The 18345-nt window shown below is 54.2% G+C and overlaps 1 protein-coding gene across 2 annotated transcripts in view; it reads right to left on the minus strand.

The window, feature by feature from the left end:
• ATN1 (atrophin 1) overlaps positions 1–9727 on the minus strand; it is a 28180-nt gene extending 18453 nt beyond the window's left edge. The window contains exon 1 of one of the 2 annotated variants that reach the window (XM_087758781.1): positions 9664–9727. The gene's annotated coding sequence lies outside the window, so the exon portion shown is untranslated. The other variant, XM_087758780.1, reaches the window with a different exon arrangement.
• Positions 9728–18345: the final 8618 nt, after the last annotated feature.

Genomic DNA, 18345 nt, shown 5'->3' on the forward strand with positions numbered 1-18345 from the left:
AATCTCAGAAGACTCATTCGGTCTCCCCAGAGGAGGGCCTCTGCATCATCTCTTGGAGACACAGGCCGGCAGAGCCCGGCGGAGGATCACAAAACGCAACACACTGGGCTCTTCCCTCTGTGAGCGGGATGGACGCGTGACGCAAAGGACGGACACATCACGCTCTCCATACTCACTATTTTCAGAAGTGCAGCGTCTTCTCTATTTGCAACGCCTGAGCACACCTTACCTGCGGAGCTGTTAGGGTTTTAGGGTCTATTGGAATACTTAACACCCCTCTTTTTATACATAATGTCCCCTTACTAAGCAATGCAAAGTCAATTACTCGCAGACATCACAGGTTAGTTGCCCAGAGACTGAAAGGAAGATGTCGGCTGGAAGGGACCTCTGCAGGTCTCTGCTCCAAACTCCTGCTCACAGGTGGGGTGACCCCAAATCTAGATGGGGTTGCTCAGGCCCTCGTCCAGGCAAGTCCTGAACGTCGAGGTGCTGGAGCGTGTCCAGAGGAGGGCAACGAAGTTGGTGAAGGGTCTGGAGCACAAGTCTTATGAGGAGCGGCTGGGGGAGCTGGGGTTGTTTAGCCTGGAGAAGAGGAGGCTGAGGGGAGCCCTCATTGCTCTCTACAACTGCCTGACAGGAGGCTGGAGCGAGGTGGGGGTCGGTCTCTTCTCCCCAGTAACAAGCGATAGGACGAGAGGGAACAGCCTCAAGCTGTGTCAGGGCAGGTTTAGGTTGGATATTAGGAAAAACTTCTTCACCGAAAGGGTGGTCAAGCATTGGAACAGGCTGCCCAAGGAAGGGGTTGAGTCCCCATCCCTGGAGTTCTTTAAAGAATGGATAGATGTGGTGCTCGAGGACATGGTATAGATGGACTTGGCAGTGACAGGTTAACAGTTGGACTCAATGATCTTAAGGGTCTTTTCCAACCTTGACGATTCTATGATTTGATGATCTCCAGGAGCGAAGCTTCCCCAGCTGACCTTGGATACCCATTCCAGTGCTGAAGCACCCATCACCAGTCGCAATTTCCTTGCTGCAACTTGTGACCGTGACTCCATGTACCATAGCTCCTCACTGGTGGTACATGGAAGTTATCCACCTGTCAACCCATCATGGTTCCAGACTTCAGCTGCAGGTCTTTACTAGGGGAAATTGCTGGCAACTTTGCAGCTGCAGGACATATATAAGAATATAGGAAACCAGAATCTGAATCCAAAGTCAGGGCAGCCACATCATCCACCCCTCCCTTCAGTAACAGACCAGTGAAAAGCACGGTCACCCCTTTCTGCCAAGACCCGTATCGTTCTGAAGCTGGCAGAGGGAGGTCCAGGTAAGGATATGACTCTGCACAGAGCCCTCAGTCCCAGGCAAACTAGTCGGAGCGTAGGGAAGAAGCTAGAAGGATCGAACTCTGCAAATGGATTTGAATGGATGAATGAAGTGCTGAAAGTATCAGGCTAGGTGGAAGAAAGCCTGTGGGATCCTCGCAGGGATCAGCGTCCTATCTCCCAATAGCATTAAGTTAGGAGACACCGTCAGTGTCGCAGATGGTCAGGATTTAAGAGAGAACTTAAGAGAATAACACACTTAAGAAGCAAAACCAGGATGGATATAGAAAAAGGGCAAAGGGAAGCCAATGTGACTGATGAGCGTAAATTAAGGAGGGTAATAATGAGGATGAGAACTAACTGAGGAGAACTTTCCAAGAGGAGTGATCGGGCAATTAAATGGCACATGAACTTCAATCTAGATAAACATAAAGCAATGCACACAGAGAAAAAACAACTCCATCTCCACACATAAAACGATGGACTGTCGGCTGACCAGTGCCACTCAAGAGTGACACCCTTGGGATATGAGAGGCAGATCCATGAAAATGTCACCTTGGCATTCAGCAGCCATCAAGAAAGCAAACCACGTGCTAGGAATTCCTGAGAAAGGAACTGAAAACGAAACCAAGGATGTCATTATGCCCTTGCACAAACCCATGGTTTTCCCACAACTTGAAATGTGTGTGCAGTTCTGCTCCTTCCATAGGAACTAGAAAGGGCAGTGAAGAGGCCTGACTGAGCGGGTTAGACATCTCTGTCCAGAGAAAAGGGTCACTAAGTGAGGACATGATCAAGGACTGTAAAACCGTATATGAAAAGTAGAGGTTGCATAGGAAATAATTTTTTCACCGTCTTTTCCAGTATAAGAACTGAGGACCATCAAATAACGCCACAAGGAAACATGTTCAAAACAAACAAAAAGAGAGAGTTCTTCTTGAAACGGGTGGCTGCAGAATTCCCAACCAAAGGACACTATGGGTGCTAGAAGTTTGCACGGGCTTGAGGGGAGACTGGAGAGTTTCGTGCAAGAAAGAGTAACTGGTGCTTATTGAACAGCGAGAAACCACATCCAGCGACGGCAGTCCCTCCGCTGAAAACAGCTGGAAGCTGTAGGAGTATCAGAGGACAACAGCACGGCAGCTTGCTGTAATTCCCACTCCTTCCTTGGGAGCCGGTAGTGACCACTGCTGGAGCAGCGGACTCTGGACTAGATGGACCTAGTAGGGTCACTGATATTTTTTTAATAAGTTCAATAGTACAAAGTGCTGAGTGATACACTGAAGAGAAGTGACAAGCACACCCGCCCTAAGAACTTCTGCTCTTCCGTAGGGAGCACTGAGGAGGAGAGGGATTTCTTAATCACAGGAGAGCTATGGGCACCACTGTTCTTTTGAAGGCATCAGGCAAGGCATCATCAAGCAATGAGAAAAAGTATTAATGCCGCTGGACATTGCACGTGTCAGACATCCTCTGGTAGACCATGTAATGCTTCAGTTACCCAACATCAGGAAAGATGAAAGCGGACTGGAGAAGCTGCAGAAAGCGGTTTCCAGAATGCTGAGGGACACAGAGCTTAACAGGGGCAAAAGAAAATCATTAAGACAGAATTCACTAAGTTTGCAAAAGAAAGTAGCTGGCACGGTGCCCAAAGGGACCCAAGGACGCCCTTTTGATTCTGCGTTTCTAGGGATTCAATGACCGACGGCGAAGCCAACGCGAGAGCCATTTGTGCAAAGGGCAAGCATCTGAGCAGGAGGAAGATGGACAGACAGATCGAGAAGGAAAGGAGTGAATTGGGGCGAGGGAGATGGGCACAGGAACGATCGTACAGCCGACCTGAGACACTGATAAGCTTTGAGTCACTCCCTTGCCTGGGATGGGATCCCGCAGCTTTTCCTTGGTCTACAGAACTGGGTAGGGGGATGATCCTGCCCTCACCTTGTAGGGCTGAGGGAAGGGAAACCCACCTGTGTCACGGGAAGATTTACACGGGAAGAGATCGCTGGAGGTCTCCACTCAACACCCCTGTTCATAGCAAACTGCAAAGCCAGCTGAGGTTGTCACGAACAGAGCTTCCCCAGCCTCCCTGGGAACCCGTGCCAGCGCCGAACCACCCCTGGGAGGAAGGTAGAGGCTTTGCCTTACGTACTTCACCAAGTTCTTGTGATTTTATGAAATCAGAAAACATGATGTTTATGGCTAAATCAAGATCTTCCTGGTCACAATACAACAAAGGATTAAAAGTCACAAGTATCTAAAATTCTCCCCGATCCCAAGAGAATTCAAAGCAAGCAATTCACGCCAAAGCGCTACCACCTCCAGGTACATCATCTACCTCACAGCCCACAGGGCACCTGAGCCCAGAGACCGACCCCAAATTAGCCTCAGACTGGAATGCCAGGAGCAAAGGCATGATGGCAAGTGAAACCACTGCCTGAGATATTTTTAATGCCTTGGGTAATCGCTGTAAAGCAGCACGTGACAACCTGTGGGCTGAAGCTTGGTGCACAGCTACGGCACAAGCATGACCTGTCCCAGCAAAAAGACCTCACGCATGGATCCACCGTCAAAAAGCAAGTCCCCCAAAGCTCGCCGCTGAGAGGCCACGGTGGCCCATCACGGAATCCGTTGGTAGCTGGTGAAGGCACCGGCTGAACAAAGTTTGAAGAAACGTGGGTAACGTTTGCAGGTGATGCCGAGACAGGCGAGACGGTAAATGATGAAATGGAAACTCTGGCACAGACCAGTTGGTGTTACTGCTGCAACGGGGTCGGCACAGAAAGACAAGTGTTAATTATGGAAGATTTTTACATCAAGAACAGAAGAACGTAGGATGAAGGATCTTGGATCTTCATCCATCTTTCAAGGATGAAGATCCAAGGATAAACAGACGCTCTGAAAAGGCCCTGTAATTAACGGCTGACGGCAAACTGAACACAAGTTCCCAGCACGAGACTTCTAAGGGGGCTATTCCTGAATGAATGAGATCCACCAGTGCACAAAGAGAGGAACGGAGCAGGAACGGAGAGATGCTTTTTACCTGACTGTACACAGGGTTGGTGGGACCATTCTGGAAGGAGCGCTTGCAGTTTTCACCTGCCTACTCCAAAAAGGATGCTGACAAATTGAAAACTTCCAAAAAAGAACAAGAAGTAAGTCTGATAAGGCTCTTACTGTAAGGGGGAGGAGTTAAGAAGCTCAATATATTTAGCTTATCAGAGAAAAGATTAAAAGGCAACTTGACCATGGCCTATGAGTACTACAAAGGGAGAAGATTTCTGACAGCAGAGGGCTCTTTAACCTACAAGACAAAGACCCCAGCCCCCAGAGCCACCGGATCTAGCTTCAGCTTCAGCTAGATCCATAATTCCACACAGAAACAGTGCAAAATCTGAAAAGTGGGAGAAATCAATCACTTGAAAAACTTGCACAGGGATCTAGCTTATCACTGGAAATCTTTACAGGGTGGGGTTTTTTTGTATTTTATTCTAAAATAAATACTCTAATATTTTCTGCAAAGACCGCCAGGCGACATTCCTTGCCATGTGCTGTGACCAGCCAGTTGATCAGAGCAGGGTGTTCAATGCTAAAGCCATTAGCAGTCATAGAGAGGGTGGCCAAGAGGCGATGGAGCCCAGCTCTGGGTGAAAATGTCCTTTGAAAGCGATGGTCTAGCAACGTGTGAGGAAAGCTTGATGGATAAGCATGGCTGGATAAACCACTTTTCATAGAGGGCAGACCCTCTTCATGTACCTGGCAAAGTCTGAATAATTCTGAGGAAAACCACTTCATCTATTGCACTGCCTGAAAGAAAAGCAGTAGCATATCCAAAATACTATGCTATAGATACAATTTATATCCAATCATTTATATCCAATGGTTAGGCATTGGGACAGACTGCCCAGGGAAGGGGTGCAATCACAGTCCCTGGAAGGGTTCAAAGACCGTGTGGATGTGGTGCTTAGGGACGTGGTTTGGAGGGGGACCTGGCAGTTGGGTTAACGGTTGGACTCGATGACCTCAGAGGTCCTTTCCAACCTTAACGATTCTATGATTCTAATACACTACGCTATATGTATCCATATAAAATTTAATATAAGAGATAACATTATCTATTATATAAGATGTATTATGTTACACAGACTATTTTACATATTGTGATATATATACACGCACATAAATATACCTACACACACAGTATATCCAGTCCACTGGCCAAAGAGACGAAGGTTGCTCAAACGCAACCGTCACTTAAACGATCTGTAACACAGAGAGACCTTGTGGAAGAAACAGGGTATCACCAGGTGCCTCGTAAGGCAGGGAAGTACGAGACTAAAATTTTCCAGCTAAACTGATCCATGATGAACAACGTCACCAGGGCAGGAGAACGCGAAGGAAGATTGAAAGCAACAGCCACCCTGCTTCAGCAAAGCCCAGACAGACCATCATCGGCTAAAATTGCTCAGAGACGATCTTGCAGTTACCCTTTGGTTTGTAGGTGAAAATACTGCCACAAGAATCAATCAAACATTGATATTTTTACAGGAGACAATAACAGATCAGTGTTTGCTGCCACAACAAACACAGCAAACAGACTGCCAGAGATTTCCGCAGGAGCATTATCCGAAACTGGAAGCAAGGCGAGGCTTCTGAAGGGATTGCTTCCTCACAAAGTTGACTTGTGTTAAACTTTTAACGTATGCCAAATCCTCACCCCCAAACGCTCGAAGCCCAAATCGGCCAACCAGACTAAGGTAGAGAGGTGAAGCTCAAATCACTTGAGCTGGAAACATCTCCTTCTGTCTCATCATTCTCCATCCACGTCCCGCTGAGGACATGGGTTGTGGGCCCACAATTGCCCACCACATTGACTGGAAGGACAGAAGGATTCTCTGGTGTCCAGCTCAGCGTGACGCAAAGAGCAATGGGACATACACCTGGCCAACCTGGCAACACGTCTTGGACACCGCTGCAGCTTCGGTAACACAGGCGAGGCACCGAGACGCAGCATCCCACGTTCGTGTTAAGCCATCCGCTGTGACCAGACTCGGGCAGTGACGACACGAATTCATTCTGCAGAGGATACATACCCTGGGTGTAGCTCACTTAGCGAAGGGCACGACTTTTTCAGAGATGCCTCCACTTTTAAACACACTCAGAACTTGTGTTGCCTTCTCCTTTGGCCTTTAGGAAATTTGTAAAGCATTACTATTCTGTGCTTCACTAGGAAGAGTCCTCAAGAAGTACAGATGGAAGAGATGAAGCAATAAATGCAGGAAACATACTTCATACTTCCATAGCATCTCCTAATGGAGGAAGAAAGAGATCAGAAAATCCACTGGAGGCAAGATTTTTTTTTTTTTTGTCCAAAAGAGAATGGGAGAAAGAAAAACCAGAACTGGGGAAGACAGAGTCTGACAGAGGAGGTAACCGGGTTCTCAGAAGAAAAGGCAGCCAGCCAAAAAGGAAAAAATATAAGACTGAATAAACATTCAGGTAGATATTTAAGGAGGGGCACAGCTGAATAAATGCTCAGACCAATTCCAGAGACTGCATTTGCAAAGGTTATTTCACCCCAGGTCTGGTAAATAAATATCCTTCCCTACACAGCTCCGTATCCCACAGCGATCCCTCAACGCCGCCTCCACCCCCCCAGAAAAACACTGATGAAGATGGGGGAGCTCCAGGAGGCACCAGGAAGGTACCTAAGGAGTGACAGAGGCTCAACTTTGGGAAGAGCGAAACCTGCCTGATTCATTTCAGTTACAAATAAAGGCTCCCCCCTCTCGAAGAAAAATACAGATCGGGTTGCTTCTAGCATAGTGATCCCACTGTGCTATAGAATCATAGTTCCTTGCATGCCCAGTATTATTTTGGAACACAAGTATGCCCACAAGAAACCTGACTGCAATCCCTTGGGCAGACAAACCTAAAGGTGAGGATGCCAGAACCTTTCAGAGGTATCCAAGAGGCAGAAAATCTGGGGGAGGAGGTAAACGCATACGAAGAGAGGTAAAGGCAGGCCACGGCAGCAGGTTAAACCTGTTCATCTTCTTCATTAGGATTCACTGCACATTTAATTTTCAAATGTTTGGAGGGCTTTTATCGTTTCCAGCACGAACCATGGGACTATATTGTTCACTTCTCAATGGCCATACTTGAAAAGCTCTGTCATGAATCACAGTGGGAAAAGTCTGGTTTGAAAAACCAGACCGTTCCCCAAGAAGCTGGGGAAATACACAAGCCATGGGTGGTGCAGCCACCAATAACGCACGTAAAAATAACAACTTGGCCAAGAAACGGGGGGAAAAAGGATGAAATTCATTCCAACAAACGATTTGACCAGCGTCCCGTCCATGGGGAATGATCTCGGAGCTCCGGCCCCTCGGGGATGCACGTGCAGCACCCCAGTGATGCGCAATACCCTCGGGCCTAGAAGGAAGGAGGGTCTGCCTTTCAGCTCAAACCACCCTGGGATTTTTGGGGTTACGAAGCTGAGGTAGCCAGGCACGGATTTGGCGGACGCGCGGCCACCGAGACGCTGGTTCTGGTGGGAAGTCGGGGCCGGAGGCTGAAGCTTTAGGCAGAAGCGTACCCGCAGGGTGCGTAACCACGCTCCGCCGTTCAGGTGGACACAAAATGAGGGGCATTTCCAACTCCTCCTCCTCTGCTCTCCTGCTACGAACCGTAGGATAACGGCCCGCTACTTTCTCCTCACTTTTTCGATGCTGGAAAGCACAGCGGTTCCCATGCAATCCACCCAGTACAATCGGAGCTAAGGAAAAGAGATTTGAGCGGCTAGCTGGGTAAGGACACGCTGCTCCCCAAGAACCACGGCACTGCAAAACAGACCCTGCAGACAAAAGCCATAGAAAATCTTACAGTAGCCATCCTGGCAACTAAGTAACTGGCCACAGAAGTCAAAGCAGCCACAGCACTGAGACAAATGCAAAGACAGACGCTGCCCGTCTCGAAAGCAACTTCAGGAGCGTACAATAGCTATCGAGGCAGGACTCGACGGCAAGCAAAGGCAGCGTGTCAAGTAATGCCACGGTGACCAAATGGCTGCCACTTCAACAGCACAGCGGCCACTCGGCAAAATACAACCGGCGATTCGCTGGGCAACAACAGCCGAGGCAGCCGCAGGCCAGCAGCCCGCGGGAGCCAGCGGGACAGAACGGCCACCGGCTGGATGGCACGGAAAGGCCGGCGTGGGAAATACGGATGCCGCTTCTCCGACAAAAAAAAACCAACCCAAAACCTAAAGAGCAAAGGGAGGACAACCAGCCCGACGCGCCGAGGGATCGCGGATGGTTCAAAAGGGAGCGCGACCGCCATCCTGATGCCGCCCAACCGTCCGGGTCGTGCCCGCGCCCCGAGCGGCGAGCGGGCGTTTCGGAGGCGACGGCAGCGGGTCCCCCAGCTTGAGGGTGGCGTCGGGAGGGGCTGAATCCCCCCCCCCCCCCGCCCGCCACGGGCAGGGAGGGCGAGCAACCCCACTTCTCAGTGGCCAGACCCCGCGGGAAACGTTATTCCCAAATATCCCTGCCCGCTTCCCGGCCGGGAAAGCAGGGACAATACGGGGCTCCCCGGGAGGAGGGGGCGGCTCGGGGGGGGGCCGCCGGCTCCAGCCTCGTCCCGCCTTCCCCCCGCACGGCGCAAACGGGCCGCAAACTCCCAACTCCCCCCGCACCCCCCCCCCGCTCCGGTCCCCCCCCCCGCCCCCCAACTTTCCGCTGCGGGGGAAGGGGGGTACGGCGGGCGGTGACGTCACGCCGGGCGCGCGGCGGGGGGTGTCCCCGCCCCGGGACCCCCGCGGAGCCCCCCTCCCCCCGCCCGCACCCCCCCCCCAAGCGGGCAGCGCCCCCACACCCCCCCCCCCGGTGATTTACGATCCCTCCCGGGACCCGGTCGCCGCCGCGGGGAGCGGGATGGGCCCCCCCCCCCCCCCGCCGCCGAGCCTCCGTCCGCCGCATCCACGCCGGGGGCCCTTCCCCAGCGCCGCGGGGGTTAACCGCCATCCCGTCCCGTGTCTGTGTGTCCGTCCCGTCCCGTCCCGTCCCGTCCCGTCCGCCCCCCCCTCCCCCCCCCCGACAGACGGACCGGAGGGGGAATAAAACCCACCCGCGGAAGAACGCGGCGAGTGGGCGAAAATGACAAGCGCGGGGGGGGGGGGGGGGGAACGGGCGAGGGACTCACCGGCGGCTGCGGAGGGGAGGTCGAATGAAGGGAGGAATGGAGGCGGCGAGGAGCGGGGGGAAGGGATTTAAACGCTGCCCCCCCCCCTTTTTTTCTTTTTTTTTTTCTTTTTTTTTTTTTTTTTTTTTTTTACCCTTTCCTCCCTCCTCCTTTTCCGCGCTCCCTCGTTTCCTCTCGCGGCTCCGGAATAACCGAGTGTGGAGGGGGCGGGGGTGGCGGGGGCAGCGGCTCCGGGGGGGTGCGGCGGGGACAGGACCGGTCCCGTCCCGTCCCGGTTCCCCCCCACCCCCACCCCCGCGGCTCCTCTCGCCCCCTCTCCCGCCGCCCCCCCCGCCTTCAGCCCCCGCCGCCCCGCCGCCCTCCCCTCGCTCCCACCCCTGCCCCCCTTAGCCACCTCCCATTTCCGAAGAGCCCAGAACCAGCCCCCCCCCCCCCCCCAGCCGCGCTCGCCGCCGCCCCTCCCCGCCTCCCTTCCCCGCGGGGGGCCCCCGTCAAACACCCGCACCCCGCAACCCACCCGCGACGGGACCGGGGCGGGGACCGGGCTCCTTCCCCCCCCTCGCCTTTGTGCCGGGGCGGGGACACACACACACACACACACACACGCGGAGGAGCCATTTTTTTGGCAGGATGGGCCCGCGGCGACCGAGCCCCCCCGGGGTGGGGGCAGAACCGCCGGTAGGGGCCGGGCTCCCCGCGGCGGCGGGAGGCGGGGCGGGGCCGGGGCCTGCGGCGAGGCCTCCCGGGGGGGGGGGGGGGGGAGGAGGAGGAGGAGGAGGAGGAGGAGGAGGAGGAGGAGGAAGGGGGGGGGCCGCCCGCCTCGCTCTCATCAGCATGCGGTTTCCATGGCAACGGCACAAAGGGAGAGCCTGGCGCGGGGGCCTCCCCGCCCCGCCCCGCCCGCAGCCGCCGCGGGAGACGGGGCCGCACCGGGGGTTTGGGGAGGGGTCGGGGGGGTCCCGGTGCGGCCCCGTCCCCCTTCCCGCCCCGCAAAGCGCGGTCACGTCAGCGGCGGAGCCCCGCCCGGGCGGGCCTGAGCCGCGCCGCATCGCCCCCCCCCCCCGCCGCCATTCCCGGGGGGCCCCGCGTCCCCCCCATGTTAAAAACGTGACAAATCCCCCCCCCCCCCCCCCCCCCCGGTGCGGCTGGGAAAGCGGGGAGGCGGCTGCACACCCCCCCCCCCCCCCCGCCCCCCGATGGCGAAGTTCAGCCCCAGCGCGGGCCTAGATGGCCATTTTGGAAAAGTTGCCGTCGAAGGAAGACTTTGGGGACGGGGAAAGGGGGGAGCCTGCGGGTTTTGCTGCCCGAGAAGTGGCCGGACGGTCTAATCCGAACGTAGCCACGGGCTCCTCCGGGGGCACGGCCAGCGGGAGCTGGGGAGCGCGGGCCAGGGAGAAGCTACTGGTGAGCACGTGCTGCCCTGACCAACCAAATACTGCCCTGACCCACCGTCTTAGATCTAGAACCTAGGAGAACCTACAAGTGACCAAGTGCTGCCCTGACCCACCGTCTTAGATCTAGAACCTAGGAGAACCTACGAGTGACCAAGTGCTGCCCTGACCCACCGTCTTAGATCTAGAACCTAGGAGAAGCTACGAGTGACCAAGTGCTGCCCTGACCCACCGTCTCTAGATCTAGAACCTAGGAGAAGCTACGAGTGACCAAGTGCTGCCCTGACCCACCATCTTAGATCTAGAACCTAGGAGAACCTACAAGTGACCAAGTGCTGCCCTGACCTGTCTTAGATCTAGAACCTAGGAGAAGCTACAAGTGACCAAATGTTGTCCTGACCTGTCTTAGATCTAGAACCTAGGAGAAGCTACGAGTGACCAAGTGCTGCCCTGACCCACCGTCTTAGGTCTAGAACCTAGGAGAAGCTACAAGTGACCAAGTGCTGCCCTGACCCACCATCTTAGGTCTAGAACCTAGGGCTGATCGTCTAAGCAAAACCCAGGCTGCCCGGTACAGACACGTCTGTCTGCACGTTGAAATACGAGAGACCTGGCATGCCTGTGGGTGAGTCCTTGTGTTGTGCTCTGATAGCCCTTGAGTATAATCACAAAATCTTTCCTCGGCGGGGCCTTTCGGCGGGCAGGCTGGACGGTGCGCTCTCAGCGGGATTTTAGCCAGTAATTCTTATTGTCCGTTACGTGGTTCCAAGCACTTTACGGCATCCAAACTCGGCACCGAATACAGATGTATTCATCGCCTCGTGGGTTTTTCTGGAGCGCTAATCACCCAAACACTTTAAAACCATTAATAACAACATCCCCACAACACTCTCATAAGCCCATGGCTCCCAACACCTTTGTTCCACCCCCTCTTCCCAAGGGTACCGTACCATTTCGGGGCCTCCCTGTTTATCCCGGACGCGGCGTTGCTCTTGGTGCCTCTCGTTCCAGAGCCAGCCCCGTTGGCACGCAGCACCCCGTTGCACAATATAATCACGCCTCATGTCTCCAAGCCTTCGTTCATTCTTTCACCCGCCTTTTCCCCAGCCTACCTCTTTGTCTTCACCCTTGCCGAGAGCCTCCGCCCTGCCAGCAGTAATCCCGGGCCGCTATTGTTCCCTGGTACTTTCTGGTTTCCACACGGGGAGTGTGGGATTGAAAAAGCCATGGCTAAAGTTTGCAAAAACGCCCGCTGATTTTGGGTGGTCGGCCCGAAATATTTCAGAATATTATTTTGCAGAGGTGCTATGTTGAAGAGAAGTTGATCCCACGCGCAGAGGTGAGCGTTATCTGCTTCACAAAGCGTCTCCCCAAGCCAAGTCCCAGAAAACAAGAAAAAATATTATTCTTGCTGTTGACGTAGCAGCGTTTACAGTTGTCACGGCTGCTTCAAACTGTTACCTTAGGAGCTGACAGCCTTGCATCCCGAGCTCGTAACAAGCGTGACCCTGAGAGGCCAAAGTGCTGATTCGCAAAGGAGGAAGATCTTGTCAAAATCCCTCTTTTCTGGATGCTAAACAAGATATCCAGATCCCTAAGGTTCGTGATTTGGGGAAAAGCCTCTGTGAAAGCTACGGTGGTTGGTATTGCTTCAGTCCCGGGGTCTTCTGGATCAGTAACGGGTGACACCAAGTTTATTTAACCACAAAGTCAAGCCCCGAGTGGTTTTCATGTCGTCATCTCCCATAACCAGGTCAAGTTGCCCGAGTTAAAAAAATTGACTTCAACAAATGTTAAATTTATGATCAAGATTTTAGCGTCATTTATTATTTCTGTCAGAGAAGAGGCAGAGACCCCAATGCCTTATGAAAATCTTACTAGGTTTAGCGTTATTTCAAGAAGGTGGCCAGTCTCCTGTAGAGCCTGCAGTCGCAGTTTATGAAAACACATCGGAGGTGATTCAAAAGAGAAGCAGGACCGGGAAGGCAGGGTAGCAATTTGCATTTGTGTAATCCTGACTCCTGAGGGCTTACTTGTGGCCAAAAAGTGACACCTCCACTAATAAGGCCAAGGTTTTTGGCCAGTGGGATCAAAAACGATGAGGGATTGAAGACAAGTGCAGCTGGTCAGGACCTTTTCTGGGTCTACGGCTGGCTGAGGATAGGCTATGGAGGATGTCACCAGGAGGCTTCCAGGGGGCTGTGAGGAGGGGTGACACGGGTGCCGTCAGCCTTCCCAAAGGTGACCGACTCTATCCCCTTCCCCGCTCCGAAATCCTCGTAGCCGAATTGCTGCTAGGTAAAACCACACTTTTTACTCCGATTCAGGGCGGTCACCATAAGCAGAAAATGGACCAGAGAAACACAAGCGGTCGTGTGTGCTCCTGCGGAGAGACCAAGGCAGACTGGCTGGAGAACACGGGAAACAAAATGATCTCACCTTTGAAATCAACAGATTGAAGACCTTGGGCAAATCAAGAGCATTATAGCTGTATCTTTTCAGGATGGATAAATGAGTTGGAGAGTCTGTGAGCCAGCTAGGAGGACTGGCAAGCAGATACCGGGCTTGCTGGGGTGCGTCTGGTCCTCCCTCGGAGCAGGGAGATGGGCCGTGACGTCTCTTGAGGTCTCTTCAGCCACATCATCCCACTGCTTTCCAGTTCTACCAGGGGACAAAGAGTAGCCTGCGAACCCAGAGGCCTTGGCTTGGACGTAGCCTTCTTACAGAAATACAGCACAGGAGAGATGCTGATAAACCAGAATCCTGCGGGGGGGGGGCAATGAGATAGTTCAGGCGCTGGAGCCCGTGGCATACAAGGGAAGGCTGAAGGAGCTGGTTATAGAATCAAAGAATCATAGAATCGTTAAGGGTGGAAAAGACCCTTAAGATCATCGAGTCCAACCATTAACCTATCACTGCCAAGTCCACCACTAATCCATGTCCTCAAGCACCAAATCTATCCATTCTTTAAATACCTCCAGGGATGGAGACTCAACCACTTCCCTGGGCAGCCTGGGCCAGTGCTTGACCACCCTTTCGGTGAAGAAGTTTTCCCTAATATCCAACCCAAACCTGCCCTGGCGCAGCTTGAGGCCGTTCCCTCTCGTCCCATCGCTTGTTACTAGGGAGAAGAGACCGACCCCCACCTCGCTCCAGCCTCCTGTCAGGCAGTTGTAGAGAGCAATGAGGGCTCCTCTCAGCCTCCTCTTCTCCAGACTAAACACCCCCAGCTCCCCCAGCCGCTCCTCATAAGACTTGTGCTCCAGACCCTTCACCAACTTCGTTGCCCTCCTCTGGCCATGCTCCAGCCCCTCCATGTCCTTCTTGTAGTGAGGGGCCCAACACTGAACACAGCATTCCAGGTGCAGCCTCACCAGTGCCCAGCACAGGGGCACTATCACCTCCCTGGTCCTGCTGGCCACACTGTTCCTGATACAAGCCAGGATGCCATTGGCCCTCTTGGCCACCTGGGCACACTGCTGGCTCATGTTCAGGCGGCTGTCGACCAGCACCCCCAGGTCCTTTTCTGCCAGGCAGCTCCCAGCCGCTCCTCCCCACGCCTGCAGCGGTGCCTGGGGTGGTTGTGCCCCAAGGGCAGGACCCGGCCCTGAGTCTTGTTGAATCTCATGCAGTTGGCCTGGAGTACAGTAAGGTCAGGGGGCAACTAATCACTCTCTCCAGCTATTTTTTGGGTTGGGGGGGGGTACAGAGAAGTCAGAGACAAGCTCTTCCGACAGATGCACAGTGAAATGGTTATGAAATTTGCAACAAGGGAAATTCTGACTAGATAAAGGGTAAACCTCCTTCCTGAGGGTGGTTCAGCACTGGCACAGGTGCCCAGAGGGGCTGGGGAATCTTCCCCTTGGAGAGGCCAAGGCCCTGAGCAGCCTGATCTAGCTCTGGGGCTAGCCCTCCCATGAGCAGGAGTTTGGAGGGGAGACCTCCAGCCATCCCTCCCCACCTCTGTCTTCCTATGAAACTCTGATTCTAAGAACACACAGAGCCCTGTTTCCCTTTTTGACAGCTCAGACACATAGCACGTAGTAGTTTCCTTGACGAAAAGAATAACCAAGCAAGCCCTCCAGTCTCCGCTAGGCCTGGCGAAAGGCTTTCTCCAAGCCAGAACCCAGCCAGGGCCACCCAGGGTGGCTTCTCCTGGCTTGCTTTCTCAAACTCACACAAATAATACCTGCGAACTGGTGTTTGTTGGTAAATGAAACACTGAGCAGGTTGTAAACCTCCTTGCCCAGTCTCACCAGCGTCCCAGCAATGGCTGTCCCCATGGACGAGATGGCTCAGTGACTGGTAAGGAAACAACGAGCTGCCTCAGTTTACCATTTAATTAAGCTAATCGGGCGTGGGATACCCCCTCAGGGAGGTGATAATTGTGGAGGTTCATTCATGTGCCACTCTGGCATCCTCTAGAAGTGAGGGGCAAGGGTGGTAACCGTACCCATCGCCCCAGTTCAGTTGTCCACTAGATGTGCCAGTACGTCACAGCCGCACGGCCAATTCCCGAGGCACAGCAGGACGTGCGCTGGGCCAGCAGGGACCCCTAAAAGATGCCCACAGTTTATCCAAAACGGTGGCACCTGTGTCATTTACAGAGGTGTTTTATCTCCCCCATACCTGGCGTAACACACATTTACAGCTGCTTCCGCAGCGAGGCGTGCAATGCTCTGATCCCTGCCCAGGGAGCGAGCTTCGTAACGCCCTCCTGACACCCTGCCCAAGCTGCCCGCATTCAGCCTTCCAGCCCCAGAGCCAAACACTCTTCATTCGAGTCCAGTGCCCAGCACCTTATGGGAATTACCCAGCACCCAAATTTTTGGACCCCTTCATAGAATCACAGAATCGTGTCCAACGGGTTAACCTATCACTGCCAAGTCCATCACTATACCATGTCCTCTTGTCAGATGTTCAGCAGAAAAGAGTCTCTGACAGCCTCCGGCGTTAAAGGTGTTGGTTTCCCAAGGCTGAACATCACCCCATCGTTCTTGAGAGAGACAAAAATATACCGGAGAAATTCAGTAGCTCTTCATCGTTAAGGCTTCTCTATGCACTCTACAACGAGCCTAATTCAGTGACATCTCCCCCTCCAGCTCCTTCATGGGCACCTATTTAGAAACGACAGAACGATTCTGCAGGCTTTGGTGGGGGGGCAGTGTTAAATTATCCCTTTCATGGCTCGACATTGCTCGAAAATGTCATCTCAACAGAATATAATTTGAGAGTTAAAAGAAAACCAACCCAACAAAAGTTGCCCTTCGCGGATATTGTCGCATCTCCAGCCCATCTCCGTGCCGTTCCCCATACCCTGACGGAATGCGCACTACAGCACAGCAATCTGATGGAGACAGCAGCTCATACAACGGGAGTCCTCCGGTGCGGGAATAGCAAAGCGTTTGGATATTTCTGCCACAGAGAAACTGTAACCGAATCTCTGCCGCTGAGGCAAAGGGAAAGCAGCACATATGATGCACTGGCTAAGGATAAATATTTGCAGTGACCCAAGCAAACACACCAGGGTCATATACTCCTTATATACCATCGATGCCAAACTCTCTTGATTGAGAAAAGGCACCAAGGTGAGGCACTGCTACGGCGCGAGGCGTCCTCATCGCCTTGGCGCTTTCGCGCGTCTTCTCCGACACGAGAACGTGACGATTCCTCACCGGCGCTAACTCTTCGCTAACAAATTCCTACCACAGCGTAGGGATGGATATACCGGTTCCCTGCTGCTACAGCATTGCTGCATTTTTAACGGGCAACGCAGACTACCTCGGGTACTTCATTTCCTTCCTTGCACAAAAAAGACAAATGGGGGGGGGGGGGTGCTAAAAGCTAAAAAACTTTATATCCGAAAACCTGCCCCTGCTTGCTCAGCCATACCCCCAGCATCTAAAACAAAAGAAAACAGCAGTTAGGTGCGCGACTGGAAAGCAAAACAGCGCGCTCCCTGTACCTCAGGCACTGCACCCAAAACGCCCTTTCCTTCACCAAAACCCCGCGCCGCCGTGCACAAAGGCTTTTGCGGGAGACGTGGCCGCGGGGGCGGCTGCGGGGGTCACCGCACAGCCCCACCCCGGGCCCCCCCATCTCTGCCGGGGGGCTGCATTTTGCGGCGCGGCGGGCTCCGGCACGGGAAAATGGAGCGTTCCCTCAGCGGGGCCCGGACTACAGCTCCCAGAAGGCCCCCGCGGCCCCCGCCGGCCCTCGGCTCCCGCCTCTGCCCTGTGCCCAGGATTTTCCTCCTTTTGTAGTCCGTACCCTGGAACTGACAGAAGTGGTTTAATGAGGAACTTCTGATTGGGAAGAAGAAACAAAAGACTGATCAAGAGGAGTCTGCCGGTCATGGGGCTGAGGAGTTGCCACACAGCAATTACAGCATTGTCCTGGAGAAACCGGCCGCTCACGGCTTGGAAAAGCACACTCTTCCCTGGGAAAACCTGGCTGATGGCCGGGCCCAGGGAGTGGTGGTGAATGGAGTCAAATCCAGTTGGTCACCAGTGGTGTCCCCAGGGCTCAGTGCTGGGGCCGGTTCTGTTTAATGCCTTTATCAATGATCTGGACGAGGGGATCGAGGGCACCCTCAGTCAGTTCGCAGGCGACACTCAGCTGGGCGGGAGCGTTGATCTGCTGGAGGGCAGGGAGGCTCTGCAGAGGGCCCTGGCCAGGCTGGGTCGATGGGCCCAGGCCACGGGGTGAGGGTCAGCAAGGCTCAGGGCCGGGTCCTGCCCTTGGGGCACAACAACCCCAGGCACCGCTGCAGGCGTGGGGAGGAGTGGCTGGGAGCTGCCCGGCGGGAAAGGACCTGGGGGTGTTGGTTGACAGCCGCTGAACATGAGCCAGCAGTGTGCCCAGGTGGCCAAGAGGGCCAATGGCACCCTGGCTTGTATCAGGACTAGTGTGGCCAGCAGGACCGGGGCAGGGATCGTCCCCCTGTGCTGGGCACTGGTGAGGCCGCCCCTCGAGTGCTGTGCTCAGCGCTGGGCCCCTCACCCCAAGGCGGCCATGGAGGGGCTGGAGCGTGGCCAGAGCAGGGCAGCGAGGCTGGGGCAGGGGCTGGAGCCCAAGGCTGGGGAGGAGCGGCTGGGGGAGCTGGGGGTGCTCAGCCTGGAGAAGAGGAGGCTGAGGGGAGCCCTCATCGCTCTCTGCAACTGCCTGAAAGGAGGCTGTAGTGAGGTGGGGGTCGGTCTCTTCTCCCTAGTAACAAGCGATGGGACGAGAGGGAACGGTCTCAAGCTGCGCCAGGGGAGGTTTGGGTTGGATATTAGGAAAAATTTCTTCATGGAGAGAGTGGTCAGGCCCTGGCACAGGCTGCCCAGGGAAGTGGTTGAGTCCCCACCCCTGGAGGTATTTAAAAGCCAGGGAGACATGGTGCTGAGGGCCATGGTTTAGAGGTGGACCTGGCAGTTGGGTTA

Source organism: Nipponia nippon, unplaced genomic scaffold, assembly GCF_047370975.1.
Source record: "Nipponia nippon isolate SJK-2023a ecotype South Korea unplaced genomic scaffold, ASM4737097v1 scaffold_2, whole genome shotgun sequence".
Taxonomy (NCBI): domain Eukaryota; kingdom Metazoa; phylum Chordata; class Aves; order Pelecaniformes; family Threskiornithidae; genus Nipponia; species Nipponia nippon.